We start from the raw sequence: 22,603 nt of genomic DNA, 5'->3' as shown, positions 1-22,603 counted from the left end.
TCCAGGATTGGCCAGCCCAGTCACCAGACATGAACATCATTGAGCATATGTGGTGTAGGATGAAAGAGGAAGCATGGAAGATGAAACCAAAGAATATTGATGAACTCTGGGAGGCATGCAAGACTGTTTTCTTTGCTATTCCTGATGACTTCATCAATAAATTGTATGAATCCTTGTCAAACCGCATGGATGCTGTCCTTCAAGCTCATGGAAGTCATACAAGATATTAAATTTGGATCTCACAGCACCACTACTTAATTTGCTGACATATTTTTGGATTTTCAGTAAAGTTGTTACATTTCTGTATAGGCATCAAAACTTTTGTCTTGCCAAAATTTGACCTTCTCCTCCCAGTACTCCCTCATCCCTCCGCCCCCAGGTCCACATATCGATAGAGTATGGTTTAAAGGCACCTTTTATGTGAGTAGCCATTTGACTGATGTTTTTAAACTGTATTTTAATAAAATAGTGTTGCACTATGGAAGCTATTTGTTTGTATTACATGTCCTACCCATAATACTCTGAGGGTTAGGTATCGTACATGCTCCTGTCCATATACATGTCTGCAGGAATTATCCTGCTCAAGCACATCTGACTTTTTTTTTAAAGAGGTCTAATAGCTCTGGTAAGCACATTCTATATACCGTGCACTTTGGGTGTCATAATAAATACTCAGCTAGCCGCATGGCTCATTCCTCCAGATGAAGCCACATGGGATGTGGTGAAACTAGTAGAGGTGGGGCCTGGCGGTGGACTACAATTACTACTACTACTGAGTGAGACTGTCATGTCATTTTAATGCTTTTAAAATTTCATTAAAGTGGAGTTCCACCCATAAATATAACATTACATCAGTAGTTATAAAAAAAATTGCATTAGTCCTTTACGATTTTTTTTTTTTTTTTTAGATGCCTTCAAATTGTTGTTGCTAGGCAGAATAGTTAATCTTCCCACTTCCTGCACCTAGGTGCTTAATGCTTCCTAACCTACACCGCACAGACTCCTGGGAATGTAGTGGGTGTAACTTTCCAGGAGTCGTGGCATTCCCCAGTCCCAAAGAATCATGTGACATGGACAGCACAGGTGCTGAAACCTGATCTGACACTGCTTGTGCAGCACTGAGCATGTGCGAGATTTGCAAGGCTGAAATCCAGGAAGTCATGCAGTCTGGCTTCATGATGCACACACTTAAGATGGCCCCAGTCAATTTCTATTTTATAAAGTGTCTAAATGCTGTAACAACCTAACAAAACGGACCTTAGTTTACAGACTAACTTTACTAGAATACATTAAGCTTGTGTATTACAGGGGTATTTATATTTAAAAAGTGAAATTGTGGCTGGAACTCCGCTTTAAATGTGAGTTCAATGCTAGCTGGGGTGGAGTGGTTTTATTTTTAACCCCTCGGATACTGCACTATAGGAGGCACTTTCTCTCATTTTTTTTTTCATGTGTTGCTGAACATACCGGTAGTCATTGCGGATTTAAAGTTTGAAGCAGCACAGTGGAAGAAGTACCTACTTGCTTTTGATTACTTTCATCCTTTGAGCCACCAAGATTCTCAGACGATCCCTGGGAGGGAATGTTTGCACAGGGTGCAAGGCGTGTTTGACCCATTGCATGAGGTGGTGGGAGCACTCCGTTCATGGAGGTTTTTTGAAGACATCACATAAGCTTGTTTTTGTTTTGTGTTTTTTTGCACAACGTAGATTCATTCATTTTATGTTTTTGGACTTTTTCATATTATTACAATATCAGTGTTTATCACCATAATTGTTTATTTCACTTTTACGGTGCTGTCACACCTATGTTGTTTTTTTAAAGTGTATGTAAAATCAAAACTTTTATTTTAGGTTCGGTAGAGTAATGCCGCGTACACACGACCGTTTTTCGAGTTGTAAAAAATGAAGTTTTTACGGGTCTAGAAAAAACAAAGTTTTTTCAACCCGATCATTAAAACAGCCTTGCCTACACACGATCGTGAAAGAAAAATGCTCTAGCAAAATGTGGTGACGTACAACACATACGACGGCACTATAAAGGGAAAGTTCCATGCGGATGGCGCCACCCTTTGGGCTGCTTTTGCTGATTTTGTGTTAGTAAAAGACGATTCACACTTTTTAGTCTGTTACAGCGTGATGAAGGTGCTTACTCCATTACGATTGCTAGTTTTACGTAACGAGCGCTCCCATCTCATAACTTGCTTCTGAGCATGCGTGTTTTTTTCACGTCGTTAAAGCCCACACACGACAATTTTTACGACGTATGACTTATGCCCCGTACACACCATCACTTTATGTGATGAAAAAAAACGACGTTTTTAAAAACGTCACTTTAATTGACCGTGTGTGGGGGAAAACGTTGTTTTATGTCTTGTAAAAAACAACCAAAAAAAATTGAAGCATGCTTCAATTTTATGTGTCGTTTTTCAAAACGTCGTTTTTTACTTCACAGAAATTGACCGTGTGTAGCAAAAAACGTCGTTTAAAAAGACGATTTTACACCCGCGCATGCCCAGAAGCTAGTTATGAAGCGAGCTTCAATGGAAAAACGTGGTGGAACGTAACCTCGCTTTGCTAGAACATTGTGAGAAAAACGATGGTGTGTAGGCAACTTCGTCTTAGAAAATTTAACTTTCAAAAAGGTCGTTTTTTACTTCACAGAGAATGTCGTTTTTTTTCATCACATAAAGTGATGGTGTGTATGCGGCATAATTCTATGAAAACATTCTACTCTTTTATGCACGTAAAGCAATTGTTCTTTAATGGAAATCTTTCTCAGCCCCCTCACTGAATTTTTGGAAGCATCTAGTCAACTCAGCCTTACCAATATACAGAGCAACCTATTTAGCTTATGGATGTGCTAAAAAGTTTCATAAAGTTTGGGATATATGGATTCCCCATCTACAAACAGTGACTCTGCCACGCCCGGCTGATGATAGTAATTTTCCTGTGAAGTTTGTGTAATGGTGGTGACATGCCTATTTGCTTTCTGTGCATGCCTTAACCTAGATTGGTGCTGATTTTTAGGGTAGTGCCATAGATCCTTCCTCTTATAATATCGCCACCCTGAGTTTTGATTTATGAGTACTGCAATGTATTCTGCTTTTGTGGTCTGAGAGTACTTTTTGTTTTGTTTCTTCGCAGTTTTTTCCTTTTTTTTTTTGTTATGTTTTGGGTATGCCCATTAGGCTGTATATTGTATGTTTTGAATCCCTTAAATCTCCCTTAAAGCACCCTGGTCCTAAACAGGGCTGTTAACAAATCTAGTTGTGCTAGGTGGTAACTAGCCTGGCTAATTGGTAAGTTGATTCACTGATTCCTGTCCTAAGTCTGAGTTTGGGGTAGTCTCTTTCTTCTGTCAATAGGTGGCACTGTTGCTTTTGGCATTAGAATGATGTATTGCCATAATTTCTGGTAATGGGTAACTAGGTTGTCTCAGCCAATCAGCACCAGTTTCTTAAACCTCTGTGTATGCTGGGATAGGCTATTTATTTGGGAAGAGTTAGGTGATCTGGTTCTTCCTTACCGAGGCCGCGGCCTGGGTGGGTGTGTGTTTAGAAGCTCCTGGTTGCTAGGCTTGAAGCCTGAGGCCTATTCAGAAGGCATTCTGGCTGCTAGGTCCATTTAAGGCCTATCCAACTGTTCAGGGTTCCTCAAAGGAGGAGGAGCAGCTTAGGTTAAGCCCGAAGCTTGGGGTGGAACCACGCGTGTAAGAGGCTCAGCTTGAGGGGAGCCTGATTGTTGTCAGAGGTAAAGGAGGTAAAGGTAAAGTTGCCACAAAGGGACAATCACTACTGTTACTGAAGGCACGTTTGAAAAGGATAAAGTTATGAAGAAATACCAGAGTAGACACTTCACTAGCCAGGGACAGTGAAGTGGTGGGAAAGCTTCAGTAGAGACTCATCCAGGAAGGCAGCAGGTAGTTGTGGGTAAAGCTTTAAGGAGTACGGAGGGCAGCTGTAAGTAAAGTTTGAAGATAAAGTACAGCAGTTAGCTGTGAGTGAAGCTCTGGGAATCCAGTAGGTGGCTGAAAGTCCAAGAAGTCTAGTGAGAGAGACAGCAAGCTGAGCCTAAGGATCTACAGTGGGTTACTGTGAGTTAAACTGGGAGATCTACAGTAGGATACTGTGAGATAATTTGTTGCCATAGGAGACAGGTTGCTACAAGATACAGATTGCTGCATTCAGCTTAAAGGGGTTGTAAAGAAAAAAAACATTTCATAATAAGCATCCTTTTACCTGCAGACATTCCTCTTTTCACTTCCTCATTGTTCGTTTTTGCTCAGAACTTGCTCTATTTCTTCTCTGTTCTGTTCACTTCCTGCTTGTCTGATTGTTACTTACCACCGTGACGGGAGGCTTTACTGCGGTGGTCAGTGACGTGCTCGCCCCCTCCTGGGAACTACATCTGTGCGGCAGGACGCTCTCTACGTGTTAGAGACTTCAAGGAGGTGTGAATTACTGGGCGTGCCGCAATGCATACTGGGAAATGTAGTTCTTACATGAACGAGCGCCGCAAACCAGGAGGTGAATGAGAGAACAGAAACTAGAAGGCCGGAGGTGATATAGATGAAGGAATTTAATAGGTATTTACTTGTTTTTTAACAGAATCATTACACTATTCTGTCTGTCTACTCTGCAGACATTAATTTTAGGCAAACATTTTTTTTCCTTTTACAACTCCTTTAAAGGACCTTGTTCTGTATTGCTGTCTGCCTAGTTCTATTTTTGTCCTAATTGCTATTGCATTTGCCTAAGGGTGTCCTGTGCCCTAAACCCTCTCTCCCCAACGTTCCTGTTAAGAGAAAAAAAACTCTCTTTGTTAATTTTTACAAAAAGTGACTGGCGCCCAATCTTTTCATCTTGCACCACACCCACTATGCCTAGTAACCTTCACCCTGAGGAGGAATGTCAGTTTTCCCTTGTTCTGGGGGTCACTATCAGGCCCTTCGAAGTTGGGGAGATAGCTACATAAGGAAGCTTCAAAAAAAATCCTGCGTACTGTCAGCCCTAGTAACCTCCAGCTCTAACACACGATCATTTTTTTGGGGTTGTAAAAAATTAATTTTTTTTTAATGTCATTAAAAACGATCGTCTGTGGGCTTCAGAGCATTTTTCGGGTTCTGAAAAACAGCCAAATTTTTTTTCGAACATGCTCTATTTTTTAACGACGTTTTTAACTTGTCATTTTTCGGGTTGTAAAAAATGGTCGTGTGTGGGCTTTAATGACGTGAAAAATCCGCGCATGCTCAGAAGCAAGTTATGAGACGGGAGCGCTCGTTTTGGTAAAACTACCGTTCGTAATGGAGTAAGCACATTCATCACGCTGTTACAGACAGAAAAACGCGAATCGTCTTTTACTAACACAAAATCAGCTAAAGCAGCCCAAAGGGTGACATCATCCGAATGGAACTTCCCCTTTATAGTGCCGTTGTACGAGTTGTACGTCACCGCGCTTTGCTAGAGCATATTTTTTTCACAATCGTGTGTAGGCAAGGCCGCATTAAAGACCGGGTTGAAAAAAAACTTTGTTTTTTCTAGACCATTAAAAACATTGGGCCTGATCCACAAAAGGGATACGACGGCGTATCTACTGATACGCCGTCGTATCCCTGTTTCTATCTTTGGAACTGATCCACAGAATCAGTTTCACATAGATAGGCAGAAGATCCGACATGTGTAAGGGACTTACACTGTCGGATCTTAGGATGCAGTACCGCAGCCGCCGCTGGGGGCATTTCTCGTCGAAATCCAGCGTCGGGTATGCAAATTAGCACTTACGGAGATCCACAAAGCTTTTACGCTTCGTTTTTTCTCCGTAAGTATTAGTTTTCCGTCGCAAAATTAGGGCTGCTTTTACAAGGCCTAAACTGTTTACACCTTGTAAAAGTAGACCCTTCTATCCCGCGTCGCTGTCTTTTTTTTTTTTTTCGCCGCAACTCGTTATTTTTTTTTTACGCCCGTCGCGATTCTCAAAACCCAGCGCAACGTAAAACCGCACAAAGCACGTCGGGAAAATGACGTCGGGAGCATGCGCAGTACGTCCGGCGCGGGAGCGCGCCTAATTTAAATGGGACTCGCCCCATTAAATTAGGAACGCCTTGCGCTGGACGGATTTAAGTTACACCGCTCAAAATTTCTAGGTAAGTGCTTTGTGGATCGGGCACTTAGGTAGAGATTTTGCGGCGGTGTAACTTAAACGGGAAAAATTAAGTTAGGCAGGGTTTTTGTGGATCAGGCCCATTGTTTTTTACAACCCGAAAAATGATCGTGTGTACGCGGCATAATACATTTCTTGCAGTGATTTGATTAAGACGGAAATAGCTTATGAACATAGCACGCTTGGTTAATAGTTGTTTGTTTGATAGCTGCATTTGATTTGGCTAGCACTTAGAGTGGTGTGAGGAGGTAAAACAAACAAAGAAACATGGTTCCTTGACCAGAGGTGACAGCTCATGTAGGCGTTGTAAGGGAAAGAAAGGGACAGGCTAATGATTTATCTGTCAGTTCACTATCTGTGTCACTCCAAGTGAAAGGCAACCTGGAGCCACTTCCAATAATCACAACACCTTCTGTTGGTATACTTTTATTTTCTAGGGCTTTTTTTTCCATTTTGTTTCAGTAAGTGCTATTAATATATTTTTTTTAAGTTTAGGTGGTACAGTAAAGGGGTTTGGCAAAAGTCATTTAAATTGACTACACTTCTAGGAAAGTGGTCTATTTAGATCTCAGTATGTTTAGCCCCTCCAAACACCTTTTATCCTGGCAGCAGAAAAGCTTCCTAAAAAACGCGGATGCACACATGTTTAGGCGCATCAAGCACTTGAGCGCTAATGGATTCCATTGGCAAATATTCATTTATTCTGGCTAGGCTTGTCCCGATACCACTTTTTTGAGACCGAGTACAAGTACCGATACTTTTTTCAAGTACTTGCCGATACCGATTACCGATACTTTTTTTTTAATGTCATGTGACGATGGCAGTTTTTTTTTTTTTTTTACAATTTTTTTTTTTTAGAGGGGGGGGTGGATTATCAGTGTGTTTTTTTTTATTTACCTTTCATTTTTATTATTTTATTTTTTTAAATATTTATTGCAATTATTTTTTTATTTTTTTAATCAGGCCTGTTGGGGGTCTTTGGAGAGATAGCAGGGGTCTTAACAGACCCCTGACACCTCCCCTTTAAGACAGACAGACACATCTTGATGGCCTCAAAATACACCAAACATTACATTATTTTCCTTATCCCTTTTGCAGCAGAGGCTAGCAATGTTCATAGAGAGTATCATAGACACTCATTAGAAATCTGTCTCCCGTCCATGCAAAATAGCGCAACTTGACACAAATTCATGTAATGGTCTGTGAATCTTTCTGTGACTCTGTATGTAAAGGTGTTACAGAGTTGCCTAATACATTAGCACTGCCGGAAATAAATGTCAGCAACATACAATTGGATGTCTGTGGACACTCTGCGATTTCTCCAGATACCTCCTGACCAGTGGCTCTCTGGATAATTTTAAGTTAAAATATATATATACTATATATGCTGTATACTGTATATCTGAATCTGATAGCTATAGTCTGTATTTTCCTTTAGGTTATTTTTAGCCCAACTTTAGCTTTTTGTGTATTATTTAGTGCGCAATTCACACCCCCGATCTTTCAATTAATACCTAAGTTGCTAATTTTACTTTCTTACCCGAGGACTGCTCTGCTCTCGGTCCTGCTTGTTCTGCTCTCCACCCACTCTCCACCCCTCTCAGCAGTTTCACATCCTGCTCTCTCCCCACTCTCCACCCTTCAGCACGTTCTCAGGCTGCTCTCCGCCCCTCTCAGCAGATTCTCATCCCGCTCTCCGCCCACTCTCCACCCCTCAGCACGTTCTTAGGCTGCTCTCCGCCTCCTCTAAGCCCGCTCTCTGTCCCCTCTCAGCCCCCACTCTCCACCTGCTCGTTGCTGGGGGAAAAAAAAGTATCAGGGGAAGCTCTCCGCCCCTCAGCACGTTCTCAGACAGCTCTCCGCCCACTCTCCGCCCCTCAGCATGTTCTCAGGCCGCTCTCCACCTCCTCTAAGCCCGCTCTCTGCCCCCTCTCAGCCCCCGCTCTCCGCCCACTTGTCACTGGATATCGGTACCGTGACAACCCTAATTCTGGCCATTGGAATACATTAATGGCCAATGTTTAGGTGAATCTAGCGTTTAAGCGCATCTAGCATTTTGTCTGCTCTTCAGCTCCTCTTCTGAATGCGTCTTTGGTGGGGGGGATTTTTCAGCCTGTAAACGCTCCTCTTTTAATAAGCCTGTAAGCGCCTATGTGCAACGCTGTATCTTGGCCTAGGCCAACAAGGCCCAGGCCTAGGGCAGCACTTTGTAGGGGCTGGGGGGTAGCATGAAAAGCGTGCCCGCTGGCTTGCACTACAATTTTAGTGCAGCGGCAGTCTTATGAGGTGGACTGGGCCACAAGACAAATCGGTCTGGTGCCCCCATAAAGCGGCCACACTCCATAAATTAAACAGAAATTTGTGCTTAACCACTTAAACCCCGGACCTTTAGGCAGCTAAATGCCCAGACCAGGTTTTGCGATTCGGCACTGCGTCACTTTAACAGACAATTGCGCGGTCGTGCGACATGGCTCCCAAACAAAATTGGCGTCCTTTTTTCCCCACAAATAGAGCTTTCTTTTGGTGGTATTTGATCACCTCTGCGGTTTTTATTTTTTGTGCTATAAACAAAAATAGAGCGACAATTTTGAAAAAAATTCAATATTTTTTACTTTTTGCTATAATAAATATCCCCCAAAAACATATATAAAAATGTTTTTTTTCCTCAGTTTAGGCTGATACGTATTCTTCTACCTATTTTTGGTAAAAAAATCGCAATAGGCGTTTATCGATTGGTTTGCGCAAAATTTATATCGTTTACAAAATAGGGGATAGTTTTATTGCATTTTTATTAATTTTTTTTTTTTTACTACTAATGGCGGCGATCAGCGATTTTTTTCGTGACTGCAACATTATGGCGGACACTTCGGACAATTTTGACACATTTTTGGGACCATTGTCATTTTCACAGCAAAAAATGCATTTAAATTGCATTCTTTATTGTGAAAATGACAGTTGCAGTTTGGGAGTTAACCACAGGTGGCGCTGTAGGAGTTAGGGTTCACCTAGTGTGTGTTTACAACTGTAGGGGGGTGTGGCTGTAGGACTGACGTCATCGATCGAGTCTCCCTATATAAGGGATCACTCGATCGATGCAGCGCCATAGTGAAGCACGGGGAAGCCGTGTTTACATACGGCTCTCCCCGTTCTTCGATCGCGACGGAGCGCCTATAAACGAATAGCCGCGCCGTCGTCCCGGATCGCTCCCCGCGGGAATCCGACCGCCGCATGTAGCAGGGGGGTCTCGATCGGACCCCCCACCCGCTAGAAGGCAAGGACGTACATGTACGCCCATTTGCCTGTACGTGCCATTCTGTGGACGTACATGCGGCGGTCGGGAAGTGGTTAAAGTAGAACTATAGGCAACACGTTTTTTCCATTTTGGACAGAGTAAGGGATGGTTATAGCCCCTGTTAATTTTTTTTCTGCCATCCATTGATTTCTCTTTATTTCCTGCCCAATAGTCAAACAGCCAAGTGAGAAAAAATCTCTGAAGATTAAGGGAACCCCCCCATGGCTCTCTCAGAGTGTCTTAAACAGGAAGGGGTGTGACCTTGACTGGAAGGGGTGGATTGTATTTAAATTAGCTAAAGGGGCTAAAAAAACAAATCCCTCTAAAGATTTGCTTTGCGGTCACAGCCAAAATTAAATCGTGTGTCGCATTTGGTGGGTAGTACCACCAACAAACACAACCCATTTAACCACTTGCTGACTGCCCTATACCAGTTTTAGTCACTGATCGCTGCAATTATGTGTATGGTAAATAAATCAATAAATAGAAATTCCAGCATATATCACATAGTTTGTAGACAGAAAGGGGTTCATTTACTAAAACTGGAGAGTTAAAAAAAACTGGTGCAGCTCTGCAAAGAAACCAATCAGCTTCCAGGTTTCTTTTTCAAAGCTTAATTGAACAAGCTGAAGTTAGAAGCTGATTGGCTACTGCACAGCTGCATCAGATTTTGCACCAGTTTTATTAAATCAACTCAATATACGCTTATTGGGATTTTTTACCCAAAATTTGTAGCAGAATACTTATTGGCCTAAATTTATGAAGAAATTTGATTTTTTACATTTTTTTTTTTACTGGATATTTTTTATAGCAGAAAATATTATTTAATACATTTTTTTTAATAGTTTTTTTTTGTTCAAATTTGGCAGTCTTTTTTGTTTATAGCGCAAAAAAATCAAAACACGATGATCAAATAACACAAAAAAAAGCTCTATTTGTGGGGAAAAAAATGACATATAAATGAAATTTCTTCATAAATTTAGGTCAATATGTATTCTGCTACTGTACATATTTTTGGTAAAACAAATCCTAATAAATGTATATTGATTGGTTTACTCAAACTCAAACGTTGTAACATCTACAAACTATGGGATACAGACTGGATTTATTTTTTACTAGTAATGACTTGCCACCAGCGACTTTTAGTTGGATTGCCATATTGTGACCGACAATCAGACCGACAATCAGACACTAACTGACACTTTTTGGGAACCAGTGACACTAATACAGTGATCAGTGCTAAAAATATGCACCGTCAGGCTGGCTTCACATGTATGCGAATTGGATTTGGGTTTTCCAATTCGCATGACAGGAGAGTGTGACCGACTCTCAATAGAGCCTGTTCAGACATATTCGGGGAAGCCGCAGTCCACAATTGGAAAGGGTCCTGTGCAGTGTTGCCAACCTACCAGATTAAAATTTCCTGGCACGACACCTGAAATTTACTGGCGCAGCCAAGTTTTTACTGACATTTCACAAAAGTTACTAAATTAAATTTTTAGGTGCAAATTTCAGTATTTAGGCTACAAACAAGTACGCTAGGCAAATAGCAATGTGATTTAAGGTAGATATTAAAAAGGTAAAACATTTTTTGTTATATTTGATATAATAAGGGCAAATTATTTAGTCACATCACCCCCTGCCTCCATCCTCCTCTGCGGTGCCACAATATCCCCCTGCCTCCAATCTCCCTCTGCCTCCAATCTCCTTCTGCCTCCAATCTCCCCCTGCCTCCAATCTCCCTCTGCCTCCAATCTCCCTCTGCCTCCAATCTCCCCCTGCCTCCAATCTCCCTCTGCCTCCAATCTCCCCCAGGCCCCCTGCCTCCAATCACCCCCTGCCTCCAATCTCCCCCTGCCACCATTGCCCCCTGCCTCCAATCTCCCCCTGCCACCATTGCCCCCTGCCTCCATCCCCCTCTCCGTTGCCACCGCAGCCACCATCACCCCCTGCTTCCAATCACCCCCTGTCTCCAATCTCCATGCGCAATTCCAAGCCGAACCGATCTTGGCTATTTTTACTGGCACATTCCCCCAACCACGGACATTTACGAACAGGGGAAAAAAGTGCCCATTTTTACGAACTGTCCGTAAAACTACGGACGGTTGGCAATACTGGTCCTGTGTGTCTTTGGCTCCAAATCAGGTGCGATTTCAGGCAGAAATTCGGACCTGATTCGCACCTGAATCAGTGAACAGGGACGCACCCAGGGCCGGACTTACCATTGGCCTTGACTGGGCTCAAGCCCAGGGGCCCCACCCAATAGGGGGCCCCCTTTAAAAAAAAAAAAAAAAAAACATTTTTTTTTTTTTTTTTTAGGGGTCCGGAGGTCCCCAGGGGCCCGGAGGCCCCCAGGGCCCCGGACGGCAACCCCCCTTTTTTTTATTTATTTTTTGTAAAAAAATGTTTTTTTTATATATTTTTTATTTTTATATATATATAATATATATATATGTGTGTATATATATATATATATATTATTATTATTAAAGGGCCCAGGGGTCTCCAGGGCCCCCGGATGGCAACCCACCTTTTTTATTTTTTTTTTATATATATATATATATATATTTTTTTATTAAAGGGCTCAGAGGTCCCCAGGGCCCCATGTGGCAACCCCCCCTTTTTTATTTTTTTTATAAATGTTTATTTTTTTATTTTTGTTTATTTTTTTATTTTTTATTAAAAGGCCCAGAGGTTCCCAGGGGCCCAGAGGTCCCCAGGGCCCCCGGGTTTGGCAACCTCCCTTTTTTTATGTATTTTTTATAAATGTTTTTTTTTTTTATTATTAAAGGGCCCAGAGGTTTATTTTTTCTTTTTATTAAAAGGCCCAGAGGTCCCCAGGGCCCCGGATGGCTACATATATTTATATATATTTGTTTTCTTCTTTATTTCTTCTTTTTTTTGTAAAGGCCCCCCCGCTTCTCAATTTGCGGCAGCCCCCACGCTTCTCAATTTCAGGCGGCAGCACCCCCACCCCCCCCTAGGTTCTCTGCTTCAGGGGGCCCATGCCTTAAGCTGTGCAAGGGGCCCCAAAATTCCTGATGGCGGCCCTGCGCATACCTCCCAACACGCACAGACAGCTTCTTCCCGCAGTCCCGCAAAAGGGTTAATTTTCCCGCACTGCAAGAGGAGGTAGTACGGAAGCAGGAGGAACCGGAGTGGTGTGTGGAGGACTGTGGCTGCTGAAGGGAAGAAAGCCGACAGCCGGGCTAATGACAGTCTGTGGCCCCGGCTGTTGGCACAGGTGAGAGGCACTCCCCCCTCAACAACTGCAAAATTCCCCCCCGCTCAACAACTTTAATGCGCTCCCCCCCGCTCAACAACTTCAATTCGCCCCGCTCAACAACTTTGATCCCCCCCAATTCTCGGCTCCAGGGGGCCCCTTCAACACTCAAGCCCAGGGGCCCCCACCACCCTAAGTCCTGCCCTGGACGCACCGGACCCTGCTGTGAGACGTGGCCACAGCAAGTGTGAACCCTTCCTCAATGTACTAATAAACACTGTCTGGGAAGGGGATAAACATCTAGGGCAATCAAAGGGTTAACTGTGTGCCTAGCCAATGTTTTGGTGTACACTGCGTGCTGTTTTTACCAGGGTAAGAATGGACTCTAGTCCCTGTTCGCAGGAACACATAATCCAGTGATATGCAATTAGCGGACCTCCAGCTGTTGCAGAACTACAAGACCCATGAGGCATAACAAGCCACAAGCATGACACCCAAAGGCAGAGGCAGAGGTCCGCTAATTGCATATCACTGACATAATCCATTCCTTCACCCCTGTCAGAATGACGATCTGCCTTGTTTACATTGGCAGATTGCTGTTCTGCCTGTGTACTGAACAATTGGCAGGTGGCGGCGGACATCAAGTCTTAGGCTTCATTTCCATGGACGTTTTTACAGCTACTTTTCTGAGCGTTTTTTGCAGCTTAAAAACGACTCTCCATGTTAGTCTATGGCCTCATGACCACCATGACGTTTTTGAGCTGTAGATGGCTGAGCCGTTTTTAAGCTGCAAAAAAAACCCAGGACCAGTGCGTTCTGAAGCTCCAGTGTTAGAGCTCCAGACGTTAAAAAACGCTCAAAAACGCTCAAAAACGCTCCCACTGCGTTTTTGAGCTCCAGCTCAAAAAAAAAATAAAAAAACGCTACCGATGCGTTTTTGAGCTCCAGCTAAAAAAAAAAAATAAAAAAATGGACAGGCGTTTTTAAGCTGTAAAAAAGGCAAAAAAAAGTGGCTGTAAAAAAGTCCATGGAAATGAAGCCTAATAGTGGGACTGCGATATTCCATACCCTGTTAGAACGGCGTTGGACTGGCGTAAAGTTACCCCTCATAAAGCAGGGGTAAGTCATGTTAGGTATGGACGTCGGAAACGTACGAACAGCGTCGTATTTTTCGTCCGTGAATGGGGCTGGGTGTAGGTTACGTTCACGTCGACTAAGCATTGAGCAGGTGTAATTTACTTTGAAAATTCAACGTGATACTGAGCATGCGCGCGCATGCGCCATTCGTAAAGCGCGTCATTTACGTGGGGTCACCAATCATTTACATACAACACGCCCCCTACCAGCCTAGTTTGAATTAGGCGGGCTTACGCCGGCCCATTTACACTACGCCGCCGTAACTTAGAGCGCAAGTTCTTTCTGAATACGGGACCTGCCGCTCTAAGTTTCGCCTTTTGGCAGCCCCTCCCTGTAGGCGATCTCCTGGGACACGTGACAGGTCCCAGGCGATCGCCTGTCCAATCGGATGGCGCAGCGGCGCTCACGCATGCACTGTGGGTGCCCGGCCGTGAAGCCGAAAGCTGTCACGGCCGGGTGCCCACACTTAGAATGAAGACGCCGGCTGGAGAGGGGGGGAGAGGAGCGGAGCCCCGGCCGGCACGTTGCTGGAACGTGGAGCAGGTGAGTGTATGTTTATTAAAAGCCAGCAGCTACACTTTTTGTAGCTGCTGACTTTTAGTAAACATTAAAAATGACTGGAACACACCTTTAATCTATGACAAGATAGGATTGTGGGTCCTTTTATCTTTCGCGATACTATGACTGCTGAAAGGTATCTCACTTTGCTGCAAGATGAAATCTGGACAGTTGTCAATACCTGGGAGAATATTGAAGACTTGATTTTTATGCAAGATGGTGCTCCTCCACATTTTGCTATTATTGTTTGTGAATGGCTGAATGAACATTTTCCTGGGAGATGATTGGGTCGACGTGGTCCGCATGAGTGGCCGGCCAGAAGCCCTGATTTAACACCCTACGACTTTTTTCTTTGGGGTTGGTTGAAGGAACAAGTTTACTCTACGAAAGCAAAGACTTTAGAAGAACTTGAAGGGCGACTACGAGAAGTTATTTCTGCCATCCCACAAGAGTTCCTGTGAAGCGGCTTCAGAAGCTGCAGGCGAAAGCTGGTGCACATATCGAATTTTAAATAAAACTCCATGTTATGTGTTTTCCTCTCATATACATTTTTTGTAAAAATAATGATTAACCACTTAAGATCCGGACCATTATGCAGATTAAGGACCTTGCACCTTTTTGCGATTCGGAACTGCGTTGCTTTAACTGACAATTGCGCGGTCGTGCGAAGTGGCTCCCAAACAAAATTGGCGTTCTTTTTTTTCCCACAAATAGAGCTTTCTTTTGGTGGTATTTGATCACCTCTGTGGTTATTATTTTTTGCGCTATACACAAAAATAGAGCGACAATTTTGAAAAAAATTCAATATTTTTTACTTTTTGCTATAATAAATATCCCCCAAAAATATATATATATATATATATATATATATATATATATATATATATATAAACGTTTTTTTTCCTTAGTTTAGGCCTATACGTATTCTTCTACCTATTTTTCGTAAAATAAATCGCAATAAGCGTTTATCGATTGGTTTGCGCAAAATGTATAGCATTTACAAAATAGGGGATAGTTTTATTGCAATTTTATTAATATTTTTGGAACCATTGTCATTTTCACAGCAAAAAGTGCTATACAAATGCATTGATTACTGTGAAAATGACAATTGCAGTTTAGGAGTTAACTACTAGGGGCACTGTAGGGGTTAAGTGTGACCTCATATGTGTTTCCAACTGTAGGGGGGCAGGGCTGGACGTGTGACGTCAGTGATCATCTTTCCCTATATCAGTGAACAGACACTGCCACAATGAAGAACGGGGAAGGCTGGGCCTTAAAGAGACACGTATAGGTACGTGATTGTGCCCAGCTGTGCCATTCTGCCGACGTATATCGTCGGTAGGGGGTCCTTAAGTGGTTAAAAGGTTAATTATACGATTTTTTAAATAAGGAGTTACTTTATAATCGCCCTGTATATATATATATATTTATGTGTGTGTGTGTCATGCCGTGCATACCTGCCTCCCTATAGCAGTAAAACTGCTAGTAGTTAACACCGTCTCTCATACAAATCAAAGTAAACCCAACACAAGCGCACATAAGAAATTATCTTCTAGATCAACGCAGGCTCAACACAAGAGCACATAAAAAATAAATAAAATAAAATAAATTCTAGGGCCCGTCGTAAGTCCGAATGTGCGCCGTCGTATCTATGCGCCTGATTCTTAGAATCAGTTACGCATAGATTTGGCCAAGATACGAGCGGCGTAAGTCTCCTATGCCGTCGTATCTTGGGGTGCATATTTACGATGGGCGCTAGGTGGCGCTTCCGTTGATTTTCGCGTTGAATATGCAAATGAGCTAGATACGCCGATTCACGAACGTACTTGCGCCCGGCATATTAAAATACGCTGTTTACGTAAGGCGTCCGACCGGCGTAACTTTACCCCTCATAAAGCAGGGGTAAGTCATGTTAGGTATGGACGTCGGAAACGTCGGAACAGCGTCGTATTTTACGTTGTTTGCGTAAGTTGTCCGTGAATGTGGATGGGCGTAGGTTACGTTCACATCAACTAAGCATTGAGCCGGCGTAATTTACGGAGAAAATTCGACGTGATACTGAGCTTGCGCGCGCATGCGCCGTTCGTTAGGTGCGTCATTTACGTGGGGTCACGATTCATTACCATACAACACGCCCCCTACCAGCCTACTTTGAATTAGGCGGGCTTACACCGGCCCATATACGCTACTTTTGGCGCAACTTCTTTCTGAATACACTACTCGCCTGACTAAGTTACGGCGGCGTAACGCATATGAGATGCGCTACGCCCGCCTAACGATAGGCGATTATTTCTGAATCCGGGCCCAGATCTCTTGTTCACACTGTCTCCGATACAGACTAGAGCTGCACGATTCTGGCTAAAATGAGAATCACGATTTTTTTGCTTAGAAGATAGATCACGATTCTCTCACGATTCTTGCAGCCTAACATCATCTTTCACATTAAAACAAAAAAAAAATTGGGCTACTGTTTTTTTTTTATTATTCTTTGAATTGTTTTTTTTTTTTTTTTTACCAAAAAATTGCATTTGAAAGACCACTGGGCAAATACAGTGTGACATAAAATATTGCAGCAATTACCATTTTATTCCCTAGGGTCTCTGCTAAAATATATACAATGTTTGGGGGTTTCAAGTAATTTTCTAGCAAAAAATATTGATTTTAACTTAAGAAACAAGTGTCAGAAAAAGATTTGGACTTTAAAGAGGAGGTCCGGTTTTAAAAAAAAAAAAATGACTAACTAACACTGTAGCTGCTGACTTTTAATAAGGACACTTACCTATCCAGGGTGTCCGCAATCGCTCGGGTCTCGGCTGCCCCGCCGCATTCCTCGGTGAGGAAATCAGGCAGTGAAGCCTTGCGGGGGGTACAGGCAGTACACCTGTAAGGGGCCCGGATGGCAACCCCCTTTAAAAAAAAATTTTTTTTTTTGTTTGTTTTTTTTTAGGGATCCGGAGGTCCCCAGGGGCCCGGAGGCCCATAGGGCCCCAGATGGCAACCCACCTTTTTTTTATTTATTTTTTATATAAAAAAAAAATAATATATTTTTATTTTATTTTTTATTAAAGGGCCAATTTTTTTTTAGGGGTCCGGAGATCCCCAGGGCCCCGGATGACAACCCCCTTTTTTTTATAAAAAAAAACTTTTTTTATATATTTTTTTCTTTCTTTTATTTTTTATATATATATATATATATATATATATATATATATATATATATATATATTAAGGGCCCAGAGGTCCCCAGAGCCCCGGATGGCAACCCCCCTTTTTTTTATATATATTTTTTTAGTTCTTTTTTTATATATATATATATATTTTATGAAAGGGCTCAGAGGTCCCCAGGGCCACATGTGGCAAACCCCCTTTTTTATGTTTATTTTTGTTTATATATTTTTTTTTACATTTTTATTTTTATTTTTTTATATATATTTGTTTTTATTTATTTTTTATTAAAGGGCCCAGAGGTCCCGGATGGCAACCCCCCCTTTTTTTGTAATTTATTTTTATAAAAAATAATAATAATTTGTGTGTGTATATATATATATATTAGTGCTGTCAAGCGATTAAAATTTCTAATCGCGATTAATCGCATTAATGTCATAGTTAACTCACGATTAATCGCGCGATTAAGGAGGTTCACCCTTTAAAACATTTTTTTTTTTGTTTTCTTATTTATTTATTTTTTATAATATTAAATTGTGTTTTTTTATTTTTTTACATTTTGATCACTTTTATTGCTGTCACAAGGAATGTGACATCCCTTGTGACAGCAATAGGTGGTGACAGGTACTCTTTATGGAGGGATCGGGGTCTAAAAGACCTCCGAGCCCTCCTTTGCACTTCAAAAAATTGCATTTGAAAGACCACTGGGCAAATACAGTGTGACATAAAATATTGCAGCAATTACCATTTTATTCCCTAGGGTCTCTGCTAAAATATATACAATGTTTGGGGGTTTCAAGTAATTTTCTAGCAAAAAATATTGATTTTAACTTAAGAAACAAGTGTCAGAAAAAGATTTGGACTTTAAAGAGGAGGTCCGGTTTAAAAAAAAAAAAATGACTAACTAACACTGTAGCTGCTGACTTTTAATAAGGACACTTACCTATCCAGGGTGCCCGCAATCGCTCGGGTCTCGGCTGCCCGCCGCATTCCTCGGTGAGGAAATCAGGCAGTGAAGCCTTGCGGGGGGTACAGGCAGTACACCTGTAAGGGGCCCGGAGGTCCCCAGGGGCCCGGATGGCAACCCCCTTTAAAAAAAAAATTTTTTTTTTGTTTGTTTTTTTAGGGATGCGGAGGTCCCCAGGGGCCCGGAGGCCCATAGGGCCCCAGATGGCAACCCACCTTTTTTTAATTTATTTTTTATATAAAAAAAATAATAATATATTTTTATTTTATTTTTTCCTTAATCTTCAGGTATGTAAATTAAAAATAAATAAATGTTTTCTTTTTTTTCTGCAGCATTTTTGATTTATTTTTTTCTTGTTGGAGCTCCGCTTTAAGTGGTTAAACTTCCTGCATTTACACACAGAAGTTTCATCCAAGAAGGAAGATAGTTACAATGTTTCATGTTGTTAAAAACTCGGCAGACTGCCTGGATTTTTTCTTTACACACACAGAAGTTTATCCCTTTGATCTAAACTTGGCAGACTGCCCGGATGTTTTCTTTTGACAGCTGAGTGAGCAGAAAAAGACCCCCCACTTGTTGTATGAAAGAATCGGCAAACTCTGCATTGGAGATCGTCAGGGATGTTGAATCAAGATCACAGTAATTGTGCAGCTCTAATACAGACCAACGCAGGCTCAACACAAGAGCAAATAAAAAATAAATACAAATAAAATACATTCTAGATCTCTTGTTCACACTGTCTCCGATACAGATCAACGCAGACTCGACATAAGAACACATAAAAAATAAATAAAAATAAAATACATTCTAGATCTCTTGTTCACACTGGGCCAGATCTACGAAGCGTTTACGCTGGCGTATCTATTGATACGTCGCGTAACTTCTAGTTTGCTCCGGCATATCTTAGTTTTGTATCCACAATACAAGATACGCCTGAAGCTGGCCTAGATCCGACGTCTTAGTACGCCGTCGGATCTAAGGTGCATATTTACGCTGGCCGTTAGGTGGCGTTTCCGTCGATTTCCGCGTCGAGTATGCAAATTAGCTAGATACGGCGATCCACGAACGTACGTCCGGCAGGCTTTTTTCGGCATATAGTTACCCCTGCTATATGAGGCGTATTCTATGTTAATTATGGACGTCGTTCCCGCGCCAAATTTTACGTTGTTTGCGTAAGTCGTTGGCGAATAGGGCTTTGCGGAGAATGACGTTCACGTCGTAAGCATTGGCTTGTTGCGGGTTAATTCCGAGCATGCGCACTGGGATACCCCCACGGACGGCGCATGCGCCGTTCAGAAAAAACATCATTTACGTCGGGTCAAGACGTATTACCATAAAACACGCCCCCATCTCATCCATTTGAATTGCGCGCCCTTACGCCGACACAGTTACACTACGACGCAAATTCTTTGAGAATACGGGAAATATGCTGTAAGTTACGGCGGCGTGGTGTATCTGAGATACACTACGCCGGCCGTAATGAAGCGCCGCGCTTTGTGACTCTGGCCTACTGTCTCCGATACAGATCAACGCAGGCTCAACTCATCCACTGGGGTGGATTCAGTAAGCAATTGCGTCTGCGTATCCATAGTTACGCAGCGCAATTGCTTAGTTGCGCCGGCATGTATTCAGAAAGCTTGTTACGCCGACTGCAGCCTAAGATATGACTGGCATAAGGCTCTTATGCCGTCGTATCGTAGGCTGCATTCTTACGATGGCCGCTAGGTGGCGTTCCGTAGTGGTCAGCGTAGAGTATGCAAATTGCATACTCACGCCGATTCACAACCCTACGCGCGCCCTGCGTACGCATTTTACGTCGTTTACGTTCGTCGGGTTCTGCGTAAGGCTGCTCCTGCTATTAGCAGGGGCAGCCAATGTAAGTATACCCGTCGTTCCCGCGTCGCAATTTTTTAAAATTACGTCGTTTGCGTAAGTGAATCGTGAATGGCGCTGGACGCCATTTACGTTCACGTCGAAGCCAATGACGTCCTTGCGACGTCATTTACCGCAATGCACGTCGGGAAATTTTCCCGACGGAGCATGTGCAGTACGTTTGGCGCGGGAACGCGCCTAATTTAAATGATCCACGCCCCCTACGGGATCATTTAAATTACGCGCGCTTACGCCGGGCCCTTTTACGATACGCCGCCGCAAATTACGGAGCAAATGCTCCGTGAATGCAGCGTAGCTCCAGTAATTTACGGAGGCGTAGCGTAAAAACGATACGCTGCGCCGCCGTATCAGTGCGCGCCCCTACCTGAATCTGGGCCACTGTCTCTGATACAGACCAACGCAGGCTCAACACAAGAGCACATAAAAGAATCTATAGTGTAAAGTAATTGCTGCCATTCCTGGGGATCTCATAGGATAAAACACTGTAGTGACACTTTGCTCTGTGTAGTTGTTGCTCAGTGTGACTTGTAGTAGCAGAGTGCTGATCCAGCCATCACACAGCAGCCTAAGGAGACAGATGCAGCGATGGCCCCGCCCACTCCGAGTGACAGGCAGCATCACGGGGGGGCGTGGCATGAGCCCGATCGCTTCCCTGTGTACATCTGCTGTGCTCACTCCTGCCCAGGGAGAAACGCTTCTAAAAAGCACAAGACACTAATAGGGCACCGGGATATCACCAGCCCTCCATGGAAGGGAAGCCTCAGCTAGGATCTCATCAGTGACACCTCCTTTACCTTTGGATTATCATATACAGTGGGAAGATGATACATTTCTCTACAAGGTCAATGCCAGCTTCCCTGTGCCCAGGATCCAGGGTAAGAGACATGCTTTGATACTGATCAGATGTGATGGGTAGAGCCCCCCCCCTCAGCAAGCACACATCACCTACAGCTGCTTGTTGATGACACTGGGGAGGATTATTGTATAGTAATGATGTCCATCACTATGCAGGTATTGTTGTTCTTGTATGGTGTGCTGGGTGTGTGCTGGGTGGTAGTAGTAGTGTACACACAGGTGATCATGGCTTGATGCATTGTTCTTGTGCAGAATTGTCTGCAGTGGGAATGCTAATGGCTAGTGACAGGAGGGGTCCATGTACACTGGGAGTTGCATAGAGTGATCAGCACACAGACAGGTTGCTGCTGCATAGAACATCCTCCCCCCCCTGCACTGTATGAGAAGAGATGGCTCTCATTAATGCTCTCCTATGGCCCAGATGCTGCCAGCATACCATGCCTGCTCTGGATTGCCAGGTAACATCAATTCTCTATGGAAGTCTAGGTGCAGGTTGTCTGGCTTGGGATGTAGCCGGCGCCGCGGGATCGCCTGCTGTGAAGGATTTCTACCCATCGGAAATCTTTCATTCACCAAAAAGAAATTCAACGTTTTCCTAAATTGTGCTAATTGGAGGGTGGCGGAAAAAAAAAGTTTACTTTGTATTCCTGCATCACGTGAATGTTCTGCACACTAACGATCTCCGCTTCTATCGCTTGGCTTTTCAGAACGCAAATACAAACGCCTGATCAATAGATTTTATTTTTAGGCTCAGAAGGTTTCTTGTATGCGAAAAAAAATAAAATGACAGCCTAGGTTCGCAATAATGCGGTGCCGGAAACCACGCGATCGTAGCACGTTTACCGCATTCCGATCGCACTGCCCATGCGATTCGCTGCGGAGGTCAACACAAAGTTAAAGCGGAGTTCCACCTGAGGCCGGGTTCACACCTATGCGTATTGGTTGCGCCTTAAACCGCATCCAATTCACATAACATTATAAAATAAATTGATTTCAATGAGGCTGGTTCACATATGTGCGATGCATTCGCACTGCGCATCGCCGGAAAAACTTGTGAATTTTCTAGGCATTGCGGTGCGGCTCAGATGCGAATTCAGGCCCATTATCTTCTATGGGCATGCATCTGATTCGCATATGTGTTCATTTCTCTTCAGGATTTCTCTCATTCACCTCAATACACTTCCCCCCTCCCCCTCCCCTCTCCCAGGTCTCCAAATTCACACCTAAAACGGAGCTGATCTGCTGAACAGTTCTCTTATCTCTTTGCAGACATAAGAGAGCTGGAATTCGCACCGCACTAGTGTGAATCGGGCCTAAAAGTAGAAGCTTTATTTATCAGCCTCCTGTCAGCC

At 43.1% G+C, this 22,603-nt stretch overlaps 1 protein-coding gene across 1 annotated transcript in view; it reads left to right on the top strand.

Annotated features, from left to right (window-relative positions):
- The first annotated feature begins 21,030 nt into the window (after positions 1-21,030).
- The window catches only part of GPRIN3 (GPRIN family member 3), a 242,471-nt gene continuing 240,898 nt past the window's right edge, over positions 21,031-22,603 (top strand). Inside the window, exon 1 of the mRNA XM_040327852.1 lies at positions 21,031-21,271. The gene's annotated coding sequence lies outside the window, so the exon portion shown is untranslated. The remainder of the gene's footprint in view (positions 21,272-22,603) is intronic.

Source organism: Rana temporaria, chromosome 1 (genome assembly GCF_905171775.1).
Source record: "Rana temporaria chromosome 1, aRanTem1.1, whole genome shotgun sequence".
NCBI lineage: Eukaryota > Metazoa > Chordata > Amphibia > Anura > Ranidae > Rana > Rana temporaria.
This window is presented reverse-complemented; position numbering and strand designations above follow the sequence as displayed.